The 16,502-nt window shown below is 45.5% G+C and overlaps 1 protein-coding gene across 1 annotated transcript in view; it reads left to right on the forward strand.

Annotated features, from left to right (window-relative positions):
- The first annotated feature begins 9,522 nt into the window (after window positions 1–9,522).
- The window catches only part of LOC118216154 (ATP-sensitive inward rectifier potassium channel 12-like), a 64,672-nt gene continuing 57,692 nt past the window's right edge, over window positions 9,523–16,502 (forward strand). The window contains exon 1 of the mRNA XM_035397192.1: window positions 9,523–9,825. The gene's annotated coding sequence lies outside the window, so the exon portion shown is untranslated. The remainder of the gene's footprint in view (window positions 9,826–16,502) is intronic.

The following is a 16,502-nucleotide window of genomic DNA, read 5'->3' on the forward strand; positions in this document are numbered from 1 at the left end:
TCCAACAGTGGTTTGATGGTCCTAGGCTCTATTGTCTGGGAGCTATTGAACTTTGAAAGCGTTAGCCGGGTGCCTTTTTTTCCGGTCGGCGGCTTAAAGTCAGGGTTGGAAATATTCGTGTAAAATCGCGCGGGGTGGTAGCGCCCGAAACATAGGCTCTGCTTCTCGGGGCCGCTGTCTGTGAACACTCTAGCAGTGGTTTGATGGTCCTAGGCCCTATTGTCTGGGAGCTATTGAACATTGAAAGCCTTAGCCGGCTGCATTTTTTTCCGGTCGGCGGCTTAAAGTCAGGGTTGGAAATATTTGTGTAAAATCGCACGGGGTGGTAGCGCCCGAAACATTGGCTCTGCTTCTCGGGGCCGCTGTCTGTGAACACTCTAGCAGTGGTTTGATGGTCCTAGGCCCTGTTGTCTGGGAGCTATTGAACATTGAAAGCGTTAGCCGGCTGCATTTCTTTCCGATCGGCGGCTTAAAGTCAGGTTTGGAAATATTCGTGTAAAATCGCACGGAGTCGTAGCGCCCGAAGCATAGGCTCTGCTTCTCGGGGCCGCTGTCAGTGAACTCTCTAGCTGTGGTTTGATGGTTCTTGGCCCTATTGTCTGGGAACTATTGAACTTTGAAAGCGTTAGCCGGCTGCATTTTTTTCCGGTCGGCGGCTTAAAGTCAGGGTTGGAAATATTCGTGTAAAATCGCGCGGGGTGGTAGCGCCCGAAACATAGGCTCTGCTTCTCGGGGCCGCTGTCTGTGAACACTCCAACAGTGGTTTGATGGTCCTAGGCTCTATTGTCTGGGAGCTATTGAACTTTGAAAGCGTTAGCCGGGTGCCTTTTTTTCCGGTCGGCGGCTTAAAGTCAGGGTTGGAAATATTCGTGTAAAATCACGCGGGGTGGTAGCGCCCGAAACATAGGCTCTGCTTCTCGGGGCCGCTGTCTGTGAACACTCTAGCAGTGGTTTGATGGTCCTAGGCCCTATTGTCTGGGAGCTATTGAACATTGAAAGCGTTAGCCGGCTGCATTTTTTTCCGGTCGGCGGCTTAAAGTCAGGGTTGGAAATATTTGTGTAAAATCGCGCGGGGTGGTAGCGCCCGAAACATTGGCTCTGCTTCTCGGGGCCGCTGTCTGTGAACACTCTAGCAGTGGTTTGATGGTCCTAGGCCCTATTGACTGGGAGCTATTGAACTTTGATAGCGTTAGCCGGCTGCATTTTTTTCCGGTCGGCGGCTTAAAGTCAGGGTTGGAAATATTCGTGTAAAATCGCGCGGGGAGGTAGCGCCCGAAACATTGGCTCTGCTTCTCGGGGCCGCTGTCTGTGAACACTCTAGCAGTGGTTTGATGGTCCTAGGCCCTATTGTCTGCGAGCTATTGAACATTGAAAGCGTTAGCTGGCTGCATTTTTTTCCGGTCGGCGGCTTAAAGTCAGGGTTGGAAATATTCCTGTAAAATCGCGCAGGGTGGTAGCGCCCGAAGCATAGGCTCTGCTTATTGGGGCCGCTGTCTGTGAACACTCTAGCAGTGGTTTGATGGTCCTAGGCCCTATTATCTGGGAGCTATTGAACTTTGAAAGCGTTAGCCGGCTGCATTTTTTTCCGATCGGCGGCTTAAAGTCAGGTTTGGAAATATTCGTGTAAAATCGCACGGGATCGTAGCGCCCGAAGCATAGGCTCTGCTTCTCGGGGCCGCTGTCTGTGAACACTCTAGCAGTGGTTTGATGGTCCTAGGCCCTATTGTCTGGGAGCTATTGAACATTGAAAGCGTTAGCCGGCTGCATTTTTTTCCGATGGGCGGCTTAAAGTCAGGGTTGGAAATATTCGTGTAAAATCGCGCGGGGTGGTAGCGCCCGAAGCATATGCTCTGATTATCGGGGCCGCTGTCTGTGAACACTCTAGCAGTGGTTTGATGATCCTAGGCCCTATTGTCTGGGAGCTATTGAACATTGAAAGCGTTAGCCGGCTGCATTTTTTTCCGGTCGGCGGCTTAAAGTCAGGGTTGGAAATATTCGTGTAAAATCGCGCGGGGTGGTAGCGCCCGAAGCATAGGCTCTGCTTATTGGGGCCGCTGTCTGTGAACACTCTAGCAGTGGTTTGATGGTCCTAGGCCCTATTGTCTGGGAGCTATTATACTTTGAAAGCGTTAGCCGGCTGCATTTTTTTCCGATCGGCGGCTTAAAGTCAGGTTTGGAAATATTCGTGTAAAATCGCACGGGATCGTAGCGCCCGAAGCATAGGCTCTGCTTCTTGGGGCCGCTGTCTGTGAACACTCTAGCAGTGGTTTGATGGTCCTAGGCCCTATTGTCTGGGAGCTATTGAACATTGAAAGCGTTAGCCGGCTGCATTTTTTTCCGGTCGGCGGCTTAAAGTCAGGGTTGGAAATATTCGTGTAAAATCGCGCGGGGTGGTAGCGCCCAAAGCATAGGCTCTGCTTATCGGGGCCGCTGTCTGTGAACACTCTAGCAGTGGTTTGATGGTCCTAGGCCCTTTTGTCTGGGAGCTATTGAACATTGAAAGCGTTAGCCGGCTGCATTTTTTTCCGGTCGGCGGCTTAAAGTCAGGGTTGGAAATATTCGTGTAAAATCGCGCGGGGTGGTAGCGCCCGAAGCATATGCTCTGCTTATCGGGGCCGCTGTCTGTGAACACTCTAGCAGTGGTTTGATGATCCTAGGCCCTATTGTCTGGGATCTATTGAACATTGAAAGCGTTAGCCGGCTGCATTTTTTTCCGGTTGGCGGCTTAAAGTCAGGGTTGGAAATATTTGTGTAAAATCGCCCGGGGTGATAGCGCCCGAAACATTGGCTCTGCTTCTCGGGGCCGCTGTCTGTGAACACTCTAGCAGTGGTTTGATGGTCCTAGGCCCTATTGTCTGGGAGCTATTGAACTTTGAAAGCGTTAGCCGGGTGCATTTTTTCCGGTCGGCGGCTTAAAGTCAGGGTTGGAAATATTCGTGTAAAATCGCGCGGGGTGGTAGTGCCCGAAACATAGGCTCTGCTTCTCGGGGCCGCTGTCTGTGAACACTCTAGCAGTGGTTTGATGGTCCTAGGCCCTATTGTCTGGGAGCTATTGAACTTTGAAAGCGTTATCCGGCTGCATTTTTTTCCGGTCGGCGGCTTAAAGTCAGGGTTGGAAATATTCGTGTAAAATCGCGCGGGGTGGTAGCGCCCGAAACATAGGCTCTGCTTCTCGGGGCCGCTGTCTGTGAACACTCTAGCAGTGGTTTGATGGTCCTAGGCTCTATTGTCTGTGAGCTATTGAACATTGAAAGCGTTAGCCGGCTGCATTTTTTTCCGATGGGCGGCTTAAAGTCAGGGTTGGAAATATTCGTGTAAAATCGCGCGGGGTGGTAGCGCCCGAAACATTGGCTCTGCTTCTCGGGGCCGCTGTCTGTGAACACTCTAGCAGTGGTTTGATGGTCCTAGGCCCTATTGTCTGGGAGCTATTGAACATTGAAAGCGTTAGCCGGCTGCATTTTTTTCCGGTTGGCGGCTTAAAGTCAGGGTTGGAAATATTTGTGTAAAATCGCCCGGGGTGATAGCGCCCGAAACATTGGCTCTGCTTCTCGGGGCCGCTGTCTGTGAACACTCTAGCAGTGGTTTGATGGTCCTAGGCCCTATTGTCTGGGAGCTATTGAACTTTGAAAGCGTTAGCCGTGTGCATTTTTTCCGGTCGGCGGCTAAAAGTCAGGGTTGGAAATATTCGTGTAAAATCGCGCGGGGTGGTACTGCCCGAAACATTGGCTCTGCTTCTCGGGGCCGCTGTCTGTGAACACTCTAGCAGTGGTTTGATGGTCCTAGGCCCTATTGTCTGGGAGCTATTGAACTTTGAAAGCGTTATCCGGCTGCATTTTTTTCCGGTCGGCGGCTTAAAGTCAGGGTTGGAAATATTCGTGTAAAATCGCGCGGGGTGGTAGCGCCCGAAACATAGGCTCTGCTTCTCGGGGCCGCTGTCTGTGAACACTCTAGCAGTGGTTTGATGGTCCTAGGCTCTATTGTCTGTGAGCTATTGAACATTGAAAGCGTTAGCCGGCTGCATTTTTTTCCGATGGGCGGCTTAAAGTCAGGGTTGGAAATATTCGTGTAAAATCGCGCGGGGTGGTAGCGCCCGAAACATTGGCTCTGCTTCTCGGGGCCGCTGTCTGTGAACACTCTAGCAGTGGTTTGATGGTCCTAGGCCCTATTGTCTGGGAGCTATTGAACATTGAAAGCGTTAGCCGGCTGCATATTTTTCCGGTCGGCGGCTTAAAGTCAGGGTTGGAAATATTCGTGTAAAATCGCGCGGGGTGGTAGCGCCCGAAGCATAGGCTCTGCTTATCGGGGCCGCTGTCTGTGAACACTCTAGCAGTGGTTTGATGGTCCTATGCCCTATTATCTGGGAGCTTTCAACTAACTTGTCTTTGCGAGGTCAGCTAAATAATTGTGAGGGAAAGCACAATTTTGGGTTGAATTTCACGTATTTTGACGTTTTGATAGTGCTGATAGGCAAGATTATACACCGTCCTCAGCTTCACAAACCCAACGGCAGGTAGCCAATGGAAATGTGGCTGCGCAGAGCTCTAGCACTGAGCAGCTCCACGCGTATGGCCCAGCAATAAAAGCATGATTGGGTGAATTATATACAGTATGTCTGTTTTCTGTTTTCTGATATCAGATAGAGTAAAGTATAATATAGGTATTTGTGTGGTGTTTGTGGTACTACACAGGTATTCATTCACCTTCTGGGGCTGGATAATTGTCCCTGCATTTTTGTGTTCCACCAGGAGATGTCAGTGCAGGACTGAAAAAGTGTTCACTTTCACGTTGAACACAGATCCACTGTCTTCCAAATCCTTTTGTGGAGCCGATTTATCTTTGAGTACAACCGAGGTACTGCTATGAACCTGGAGACATTATGCCATATGCTATACTCTGTACAAAGAAACAGAAAGGGTAACAGCAATTAAAAACAGACAGACAGGCCACACTACCCGTCTGTAACTTTGTACAGTAAAGCTACACTCCCTGTCTGTAGCTTTGTACAGTAAAGCTACACTCCCTGACTATAGCTTTGTACAGTAAAGCTACACTCCCTGACTATAGCTTTTCTCATTTCAAGCTTTAAAGGCATGTAGGCCATGTTAAATATGTAAAAAAAAAAAAATGAAACAAAAAACCACAAACCTTTATTAGACATGGATTGGCTGTATAAAAGGCGTTCCTGGGTACGGTGCAGATGGAGGGAGATATGGATACGATGCATTTTTTCCCCCTGTGAAGGACACTAATTTTGCAGCTTTGCAGAAACAGGGGCACTCGGAGTGACAGAAATTTGCAGTTTAATATAAAACGAAGCATATGTCTCCTACTAAACCTGCAGTGTGGGTTATGCAGATGAGAATCAAGCTTATTGGAATCAAGCCATTTGGGCAGGGTTTGGCGCAGCTTGGGGGGGGGGGGGGGCTGTGGACCCAGAATAACTTCCCAGCGCCAGTCTTACCTCAGCTACGCTCGCACTGTGCCAGTCGTCTGCTTCCCGTGATGTAACAGGAGAGGCGGAGCATGGCCCCCCCCCACCACGCCCCCCCCCTCGTTTCCTGGGAATCTGCTCTCTGCTTCTGTGACCTGTTCTCACCAGTATCAGTGTCTGTGGTGGGGGGGTGGGGGGTGGTGGGGGGGGGGTCTGGAGGGAAGGGCAAAGGCTGGGGGGGTGAGCTTCACTCGTTCGCTTAGGCCGAAATCATGGCGTCAGCTGCCTGAGCGTCTTATTCGCGGAAAGACTCCTGAGAGTGGCAGAGTCATGGAATTTGACCCGCCCCCCACTTCTGATTGGAGGTTCCTCGGCTGCCCCTGTCCAATCCTAAGCGAAGTGCCTGGGCTTTCAGCGACGGTGGCTTTGGAGAGCGTGGCTGCAGGCCAGGCTTATGGGAGAGCCTGATGAGGGCTTGACTCACCCCTGGAAGGTGAATCTCCCTTGGGGCTGGTGACTCCTCCTCCTCCCCTCTCCTGGCTCTCCTGGTTCTCCCAGCACCTCCTCCTCAGCTGGAGGCGCTACGCTAACCCACAGAGCAGCGGCTTCCTGCAGCGCTCCCCCCCCCACCCCCCCACAAGCCGGACCGACAGAGCCAGCGCAGACAGATTTATGATTTCCTTCCCACCAAACTGACGGCGGTGTCGTGTCCGCGGCATGAAGTGCCACCAGAGACGTCGCCATTTCCGAATCGGGAAAAACTCGGAACAACGGAACTATCTCACGGGATGACAACGGAACAGAAGGGTGTCTTCTACACATGACAGCTCAGATGGTTTAAAATGGCAGGTTCTCCATTTCACGGGCACCTGTGATAGGTTCGCTCTCTGAGAATAATCGTGAATAGACCTACAGAACCACAGAATTAGCACAGTAGTGGAATTGGCCGTCCTTGAAAGTTAGCTTGGGATGTCCAAACTTATATATGTGGGTTTGTTGATCACTTACGAAGGCAACACAGCTACCCTTTACTTTGTGTCCCTTTCTTATTTTGTAGTGTTTCCCGTTTTTTGTTATGTTCCCATGCCATTGTGTTTTCATCATACTGCTGTGACTACTGTGTCTGCTGTCTTCTCAACGTTATTATGAAACATATGTGCGTGCTATATACGTATAATATGCAGTTACATTTGCTTTTCATTCAATATGCCCCCTTTCCAACTGAAAAGTAACTCTCTCTCTCTCTCTCTCTCTCTCTCTATATATATATATATATATATATATATATATATATATATATATATATATATATATATATATATATATATATATATATATATATATATATACATATACATACACACACACACTCACCGGCCACTTCATTAGGTACACCTGTTCAACTGCACACTGCACCCGTTAACGCAAATATCAAATCAGCCAATCATGTGGCAGCAACTAAATGCATTTAGGCATGTAGAGATGGTCAAGACGATCTGCTGAAGTTCAAACCAAGCATCAGAATGGGGAAGAAAGGTGATTTAAGTGACTTTGAATGTGGCATGGTTGTTGGTGCCATATGGGCTGGTTTGAGTATTTCAGAAACTGCTGATCTACTGGGATTTTCACGCACAACCATCCAGTGAGCGGCAGTTCTCTGGGCGAAAATGCCTTGTTGATGGCAGAGGTAAGAGGAGAATGGTCAATTTGGTTTGAGCTGATAGAAAGGCAACAGTAACTCGAATAACCTCTCGTTACAACCGAGGTATGCAGAAGAGCATCTCTGAACGCACACCACGTCAAACCTTGAAGCAGATGGGCTACAGCAGCAGAAGACCACACCGGGTGCCACTCCTATCACCTAATGAAGTGGCCGGTGAGTGTATATATATATATATATATATATACATACAAGTACAATATATTTAAATTCATCAATGGACTGCTTGGCTAAGTAACTGTACCTCATACAGTGCTGGAGACCATATTGAATAGCCATCACCATAATATGACTGTGTAAGAATGAGCGATGAGAGCTGCCTGAGATGGGACAGGGGACACGGAGAGGGGTGCGAGAGTGCTGTCCGAAACAGAGCCGCCGCGGCCGTCACATGGCGAACATTCATATCTAAAGCTGCGACTTAAAAACGGCGAGGTGGGGGCGATGGGGGGGTGGGGGGGGGGCAGTTAGGGGGGCAGAGGGTGTTGAAATGTTGCCCCTGTGCGTCGTCCTGCGCAAATTTCTGAAGCAGCTCTTTTTGCTACCTCCCAAACCCGCACCTCGGATCAGTTACACTCATGTAAAGGTCAAGCATATAAAAATAATGATAAAACAATGTCACCTCCCCACCCAAAAAACAGGAGAGGAACATCTGTTGTGGACATCAGAGCCAAAGACCACCCCCCCCCCCCCATCAAAACAGATTGGGATTGGGGTTATCGGGGGCGGAGGCACACTGGTGGTTGGTCGCCAGCAGTACCACCGGGGGGCGGTGAGGGGGAGTATGGAACCTTCGCCCCATTCATAAACATGTAAAAAAATAATAATTTTTAAAAACTTTTCTGCATTTTCCCAGACAGAAAGCCATGACAATGCTGATAAAATGGGGAAATTCTAATTCAAGTTGTTGAAAGACACCGACAAAGGTCAAAGGTCGGAAATGGTCAGAATTTTCCCACTGTTTTGGCGCTACTAGCTCGGTAGAGCTAACGGGAAGATGTCCTACCTGTCGTCCAAAGTGTCTGTGCCGGACAAGTCCGACCCCATCTCTGTTGTCGTCCAAATATGAACATTGTTAGGACAGGTGCTATATTGTCACAAAGTGCTTTCAGAAGAGGTGTTTCCACGTAGTGATTTTACAAATGCTAATTGTTCACACAAATGGCAAACTCTCGCTACTGTGAGGTGTGTTGGATTCTGTTTTTGCTTGTGGCAAAAATGATTGGTTTCATCCACAAAATAAGGCTATTCTTTTAACAAGGATCTGTGTTTGTATTCTGAACAAATTGATCCACTCAGATTTGGTGACACGCATGTACTATGAAAAAAAGGCAAATGCTTATGGATGTTTCAGGGAGGCTATGGTCTTATTTAGGAAGTACTGGACTGAGGCATTAAGAAGTTCCCTACAGGCCTATATACTGTACCAAGAGACTGAGAGGGACGATAAATTACTGATAGCGCTTTCTCACTGTTGAGGCTGACTGATGAATATTCACTCATCTTGTGATTGACAACGTGCCATATCTATGAACGTTAAACTTTGAGCAGAATTGATCAATTAAAAAACACCATGCCACGAATCATGTATTCTCCCCAGAAAACAGCTCCCATAATGCACCATAATGCAACAGCGGGGCCAGCCCCACAAACGTTGAATGTCTGTGACTGACTGACTGACAGACTGACTGATTGAGTGAGTGATAAAGTTACACCGCGCATGTCTGTGACATCGACCGGTTCGGTCCAGCCATATGCTACATTTTAACCTGGTCTTGTTTTAATTCTGTCTGTTTAAAGAGAAATTTAATAATTTAATTCCTTCATAGCTGCGTTTTTACCACAAACACAATGGTGAGTTCAGCCATCACTGAAGTATTATCAAACTGGACAACTATTATGTAGCACCCCAAATTTCAGCTACTTGTCTGGTAATAGCACTTGGGTGAGTGACTGACTGACTGACTGACTGAATAGGTGAGCTATTGAGTGAGTGAGTGGGTGAGTGAGTTGCAAGCCAGGTCCATGAGGTGTTTGCATTCTATAAATGAGAAATTTCACATGTTAATATAATAACTTTAATAATAAATTAATACTTTACATATGTATAAAATAAAAAAAAAATGTTCTCTTAACTCTGAAACTAATCTTACATTTGTTATGTTTGCCTCAGATTCACCTGTCGTGGTGAATTTTAGCTGCCTTTAGCCATTTTACGGTGGATAATCTTCTGAGGTGATGTCATCATTATTACCATCACTGGGCGCGCTCACACAGCAGCTGATCCGGTGGAAACGTTTCTTTCAGACTGCTGATGTCACTGACCCGGCGTCTCGAGCTGAGCTTTTAAAAATCGGCTTCGGGACGGCTGCAGAGTAAATTGCTTTCCTATTGCGCAGTTCTTTTCTCCAAGCCAAACAATTCTGGTTTTCTTGTTGTCTGTCTGTCACCAATGGGCATGTCATCCCAGTGCGCATTTATCCGGAGTGGCTAAAATGGCCCATTCCTGCATCGAAAGCAAAGCTCTATATGGATTTACTTCAACAGCATCTGCTCGCCTTTTCTGGACATAATGGGAGACGCGAAATCAGACGTGAAATCCATACATCGAGAGCAGCGCGGCACAAAGAAGCAAAAACTGCATAATTGTCTCGTGTAGCTTTTCCTCTCCAAGGTAGGCCTACTTACTGCAATGGTAGAGAATGGAGATGTTAGCTTCCAGCCACGCTCAGGGTGACGTGACCCACTCAGAGTCACGTGCAGTAAACACTCTATTGCTCTGTTTGTCAGAGCTGCCGCTTTTTCAAATCGGAACTCATTTAAAAATAATTTTAAAATGTCGAATACATTAATACATTAGCCTTATCCTCGGGAAAAGCTGGCACAGTGTTCTAATTTAGAAAGGTGTAGCGCATTTCATACCTGTACAAATGAGCCGCGTCCATCTTAAACATACTGAGATGCATATGCTCCCTTCTTCCATGCAGTGGAGTGCTAGTAAAAAAGAAATCACATCATAATAAAAAGATATGCAAGGAAATGTGGGGATTACCTGGGGATAATTATGTGAAAATATAAATATTTATGAGTTTACGAAAGAGCTGTAGCTCTAGATGACAGCTGGTTATGTCCTCGTATGCAAAACCGGAAAATTCTTAATCGGGTGCTTTTTCTTTTTCACTTAATTTGTAATTACTGTAAAGAATAAACATCTGGTCCTTACAGAAATGTGTCTAATACAGCCATTAGTCTATTTCACTCTATCGGTATGTATTACCGATGTGTGACTGACTGCTGTCTATTGGGCTGAATAGCCCGCTAAAATATAAAGGGACGTTTATGTGTTGAGTGATCATACATATTCAGATGTATTAGAGAGACGAACGGACTAGTCATCCATATTAAAGCTGTATCATAGTGTTATTCTTCCCACTGGTGAGTTTTTTTATTTAACCGTTTATTATTTTTGTTTCTCGATTGCTCCCTTTTTGGGGGTTCAGGCCAGGGTTTTGGTCCACTGTGAAGCGTCTTTGTGACACTTTCTCTGTAAAAAAAAGTGCTGCACAAATAAATAAACTGATGTTAGGCCTGCGGCGCATTGCCTTTCCTAGTGACACAATATGGCTCTTAAACATTCTTCTCTGTGGTTGTGGGAGAACGGCAGAAACAACTGTTGATCAATATGTGACCCCAAAATGAACCAGAAGCACTGGTCTCCATTTTGCCCATTATCTACAGCACTGGTTCTCAAACTCTGTCCTGGGGGAACCCCTCTGTGAATGCTAGTTTCCATCACAGGCAATCTCTTGCTGAACTAAGACTGTTGAACAAACATTTAAGTTCTTTCATAATTTTTTCCTTCAACTTGAATTCATATTTCATTATTTACCAAATGGCTAGTATTAGTGGCCTTGTGTCCACACTTTAGCCATTTAGGAGCCTATTGTTTCAGCCTTAAATTTTTTTTTAAAGCTTTTTTTTTTTTTTTTACATAAGTTTTGGCAATGTAGCAATAAGCAATATGGGAATTTTATCCTTTATGGCATGCATAACTATTTCTGACATAATGCGGATTAAGAGTGGAAATATTCCCTCAAAATCTGAAAAGTGTCAAATTATGAAAAATTGACAGCTTGTTGAATGTTTTTGGATTGCAATTGCAGTTTGAATGAAAGCCAGCGTACACAGGGGTCCCCAAAGCCAGTCTCAGTACCCTTGGGGTACATATCTGATCTACTAATTGTGCATATACACTGCATATACACGGGCTTGGGGAGGCTGGAGGCTTGTTGCTTTCTATGAACTCAGTTAGATGAAGTGAGGAGCTGGCTGCTCGTCCTATCCGAAACCCTGCAGCTGCAGCGTGAGCCAATGACTCAGTGTCTCTAATTCCTCAGCCAATGAGAGGCATTCAGTTTCTCTCTCCTGGCCAATCAGAGCCCTTACGATCCCGGGCAGACATTATAAGACTTGCTATAAATAAATAAAAAATCAGAAATGCTAAATGCACACAGTAAAAATCGAATTCTCTATCATACAGACATTTGTGTATTTACGCCCACATCCTAGGTGCGTAAAAGTTGAGTCATTGTGACACGTGAAACTCAAAGCCCAGCAGGCAGCCAGGAGAAAACAGACAGGTGTCATTTTTAGGAGAGACGTGTTCCTCACCTTGGAGGGTACAGATAGATCTGTCTGTACCTGCCCCAGTGAGGTGAATTGGTGGGGGGGTGTGCGGCACCAGAATCACGGGCAACGCTTTGCTGCCAGGGCTGTTGCTCCATTAGCCAATCACAGGTTCCGAGTTCACATGGGGCCTTGCGCTTATGCATTCCCATTGGCTATCACCGAGTTGCTCTGTTGCCGATGGAAACAGATGGTCCAATGAAATGTCTCATTTAAAAAAAGGTGGGGAGGTAAATGCCTTTGCAGAACATGTGGAACTGTTCCACAAATGTTCCACAAAGACATGTCTGGAAGTCAGTCACATGTAACATATAAGCAACAGGTGAATTAAAACAGCCTGGAACTGGATCTGGATCTTTGTATAGTTGACTTACAGTGGAACCCTGATGTAACTGAGCTGTCATGGTGGCGGGCAGGCAGGACAGCCATCTTGAAAGATCAGAGACAAGGTCACTCAACACTGAGTCATGACGAATACAGACTCAGGATTTCATACAGTGCTTAGCTCCTGGGGCGCTAACCGTTACCCTTGTTTGCACACCTGTACAGTCCAGTCATATCAAAGCCTCTTTTATTAATATAATTTAATATTTTGTGTAGTTTCCCTTTCTTCCTTCTAAACGAATCACACTAGTTACATACTCTCTCTCTCTCTCTCTCTCTCTCTCTCACACACAGACATCTTGAAATTATCTTAAGACTCTTATACTTGCAGTACCTTGCTCCCCACCAACTCGTTGACATTTCTAACGGTCCTCACCTCCTTATTTAGAGTTTTTTCTGACCTACTATGCAGAACTAATATTAAACCCCTCCACTCCCCTTCCCCCGTTACAGGGCCCGTGCTTACCAACTGTGGACCGTGTGATGATAATCTCTTCCACAGGAGGTGGTACCTCTCTAATCGCCTGTTTCTCATGTCTTAACACCAGCGCCGACACCTCTTCAGTTCAGTATATGGAGGTGGATTACATATGAAATGTACCAGCACTTTGATTCACTTGCTTTCATCTAGAGAAGAGAAGAAAAGGCTTTTCAAAGCCTCCAGTATTATGCTAGTCTCTGTCCTGCCAATTCGACAAAGTACAGCCCCATATCCTTTCTAAATGTGGGTGTAAATATATGACAGCTATACTCAGCACTACTGGAATGTGGCAGTGGGAATACTGTGTTGGGGGCTTCACCAATCAAAATAGAATTTGTTTATAAAATAAAATCCTGAGAGGCTGATGATTCTATCTTGCTTACAAAGCAAAAACGTGAACTCTGCTCTTTGATGTAATGTTCTGAAGGGCCCTTTGAAGAAGAACTGTAGGACAAGATCATTTCAATTTCTACCAATTAGAACAGGTGCTCAGTTCTGTATATATATATATATATATTTTTTTTTTTCTGAGCTTAGATCCTGAGACTGTGGTATTGTTATTTTTTCCAGGGACAGCCTGCAATGCTGGTATGGTAGCCCATGTAAAGACCTCTGATTGTACTGATCGCAGTACAATCTTCATGCTGAAAGTAAACAATCTGATGCATTCTCAAAATAAAAAATGTTAAACTCTGTATCTTGGGATTACATTCACCCAACCCAGCATAAATTTGCAGAAGAGAAAACAATGAAATTTGGGTTTTTATCCCTGAAGCAATGTGAAAAAAGAAGATAAAACTAAATGCAAAACCCCTTTCCCCCCAACCTACCCTTCCCCCACCCACCTCTCAACCCCTCCAAGACAAGAGCTTTTTTAGGACGGAGTGTAGCACAGTGGGTAAGGAACCGGGCTTGTAACCAAAAGGTTGCAGGTTCGATTCCTTGGTAGGACACTGCCGTTGTACCCTTGAGCAAGGTACTTAACCGAAATTGCTTCAGTATATATCCAGCTGTATAAATGGATACAATGTAAAAAGTTGTGTAAGTCGCTCTGGATAAGAGCGTCTGCTAAATGCCTGTAATGTAAGCTTTGAAGGAACGGGCATTTCAGGCCATGGTGGTGGGCTTTTCTGAAAAAAGTAAATTTGGCAATTTCTCCTGATACATATCACTGAAAATGTGGAAAAAGTTCCCTCAAAACTGCTATAAACTGAGGCTGGACCTCATAATGAATTATGGATCAGTATCTTAATAAACTTTAACAAACTTGCCTTTCTTTGGATGAAAATGTTTGTCGAGGAACCATGACTGTACCAAACATACTTAAATTCATTTTTATGCCTTAAATTTATTCAGCTAGTTACTGCCATTTGAATCACTTCTGAGGTTTCACAAGCTGTGTCCGTATTACAGCACCAGCCAGCAGAATGAAAAAGTACTCTACAAAAGCTGGTGTCACCATACAGATTAGCTCTGACTAAAAATACCGATGCGCTTACACTGGACCGCAATGCTGGTGAAATAAAAAAATAAAAAAAACAGAGATGTGATATTTGACCTATAAACACAAGGCCGTAAGTAAGGTGTCCAAGATGATCATGTGTCACATTCAGACTCTGTTCTGACCTGGGCAAATGGAATTCGTTCCACTTTCCGGGCTGAAGGACAACCGTTCATTGGCTGCTGAGGTTTAGATGAGAATACATAAGGCATCCCTGGAGAGGGAGCCAACAAAACAAAGCCTTCGATGCTCACCCTACATCCAAACGCTGACAGACATCCCGCGCTTGAAGCCAAACTCTGCACCTGCCGTTATGTATCTATTAGTCAGTACAGATATTTCTAACGATGTTCAATTAGAACACGCGATTCCTTGGCAACCGTGCAACCAATTGCGACTCTTCCCATGCAACCTCAAACCAGCCACAACCCCCCTGCCTCCGCCCCACCCCCCTGGCCTTTTCTCTTCTGACAGACCAAGCAGGAAAGCAGGGGGAAGTATACACAGCGCAATGCAACTGCAGTCCACAAATCATAAACATTCTATGCACTGGGCCACACAGTTTGAGGTAAGTGGTGGGTATAGTTCATGTTGGAGCACTTACGGGCCACAACATTCTTGTTTAAGGCCACAATAAAATCCCCCCAGGGCCGGCTCTGTGAGAAACAGAGGAACTTTCTCTGGGCTGAGGGGCTGTATCTGGTTGTCAGAATGCAGAGAGGGGTGCCAAACTGCCCAGCAGGTATTTTGGCTCCCCTTCCTTTGGAAGCCTAGACATGCGGAGCGCCGTTGCCAGCTACGTGAGAGGCATTCGTATGAGCTCGCCGTCGGAAACAATGACAGAGCCCTGCTTTCCAGTTTGATCTGAACGGCCCAGTTCCCACAATGCACCGGACTCTTCCCTCGTGGCATGCCAGGTCACTAGTGCACTCTCTGTCAGAGTTTGACCACAGTCAGGTCCAACAGTAATTGTGTCATAAATAAACAGGCTTTTTAGTTTTTTAAATATTTGAACATATGATAACAACAACAACAATAATAATATTACGATATTAGCGTCTTAAATTGCAATAACATTACGCCAGGTGTTCAGAATAGCATCTGCTGTTAAGGGTTTTACTAAACTTTCTAAAGAACCAGGTTGTTAAAGGGTCTGCATTGCATTGTACAGTAAATGTCATTCCTGTTTTTGCGTGTAAAAATAAGGACGAGAAAACAATCTTTTAATTGGTCTAGTGGGGACCTGTGCAAGATCAGCATAAAAGAACACACTGGGGTATAAAATCCTAATCTCAGATGGATTTTGTCCTGACGATGTCTTATTTTACATGGGCTGGGGCTACCAAACTGAATTGCTTTCTTGGTTCAGACAAGTAGAAGACCCCCCTAACCACAAATAAAAATCCGCAACCTCTTCCTAATTTACCACAAATCACAACCCACCACAGAAACGCACCTCGTGCACTAATCAAACCAGTTTTAAGATGCGTTTTTATGTTTTATGTTTCAAATGTTGAAACAGTTTCTAAATGTGCGGCAGGGACTGGCGATCAGGTGTGTTGTCATAGAGACGCTCGGATAGGATGTTTTCGCTGCTCCACAGCCATCTGTGCCGCCGGAATGATGAACGGCTTTCCGACTCCACGAGGAAACAAGGGGACCTGCAGAAATACCGGATGATTTATCTTTGGTTCTCACGCCCCGTAAAGTATATTTATTTTCGACTAGGTTGGGCTGACCCAATAGCGGGAGACTTCCTGAACGTGGCCAGCTCTTTCGCTTTATTTAAACCTGCAGTTCAGTAATGGCACGCGGCGTGCCAAAAAGGCATTCCGAACATACAGCTAAGAGCTGCCGCTACCTGATGACAAAACGGCTACAGCTATTATTAGATAGTAATGCTTGAAATTTATAAGCATTGGCTTATAAAATTAAGATTGGCTTTACTTCTATTGATGCTTACAGGCAGACGTACGTGCGTATATTTGTATATACACACAAACAGTGGCTTTGTATTTTGTATTCATTTCACCCTGGCTAATTTATAGCTAGCCATATTAACGGATTGAGTCCTCACTCAAAATGGAATAATGTAGTTTGATTAATTATGGCAGTGTTATAACCTAAGAAAAACACAGAATGAAACAGATCGTTTGTACATGATTTCGTTACTTTCATGGCCAAGAATGAAATGCAGTTTTTGTATGTAATTCTTGAATATTATCTTAAAAGCAGTTGAATCTAATGTTTGAGAGTTTCCATATGATTAAATTAATTTCATTTTAAAACAATTATTTGC

This window comes from Anguilla anguilla, chromosome 17 (genome assembly GCF_013347855.1).
Source record: "Anguilla anguilla isolate fAngAng1 chromosome 17, fAngAng1.pri, whole genome shotgun sequence".
NCBI lineage: Eukaryota > Metazoa > Chordata > Actinopteri > Anguilliformes > Anguillidae > Anguilla > Anguilla anguilla.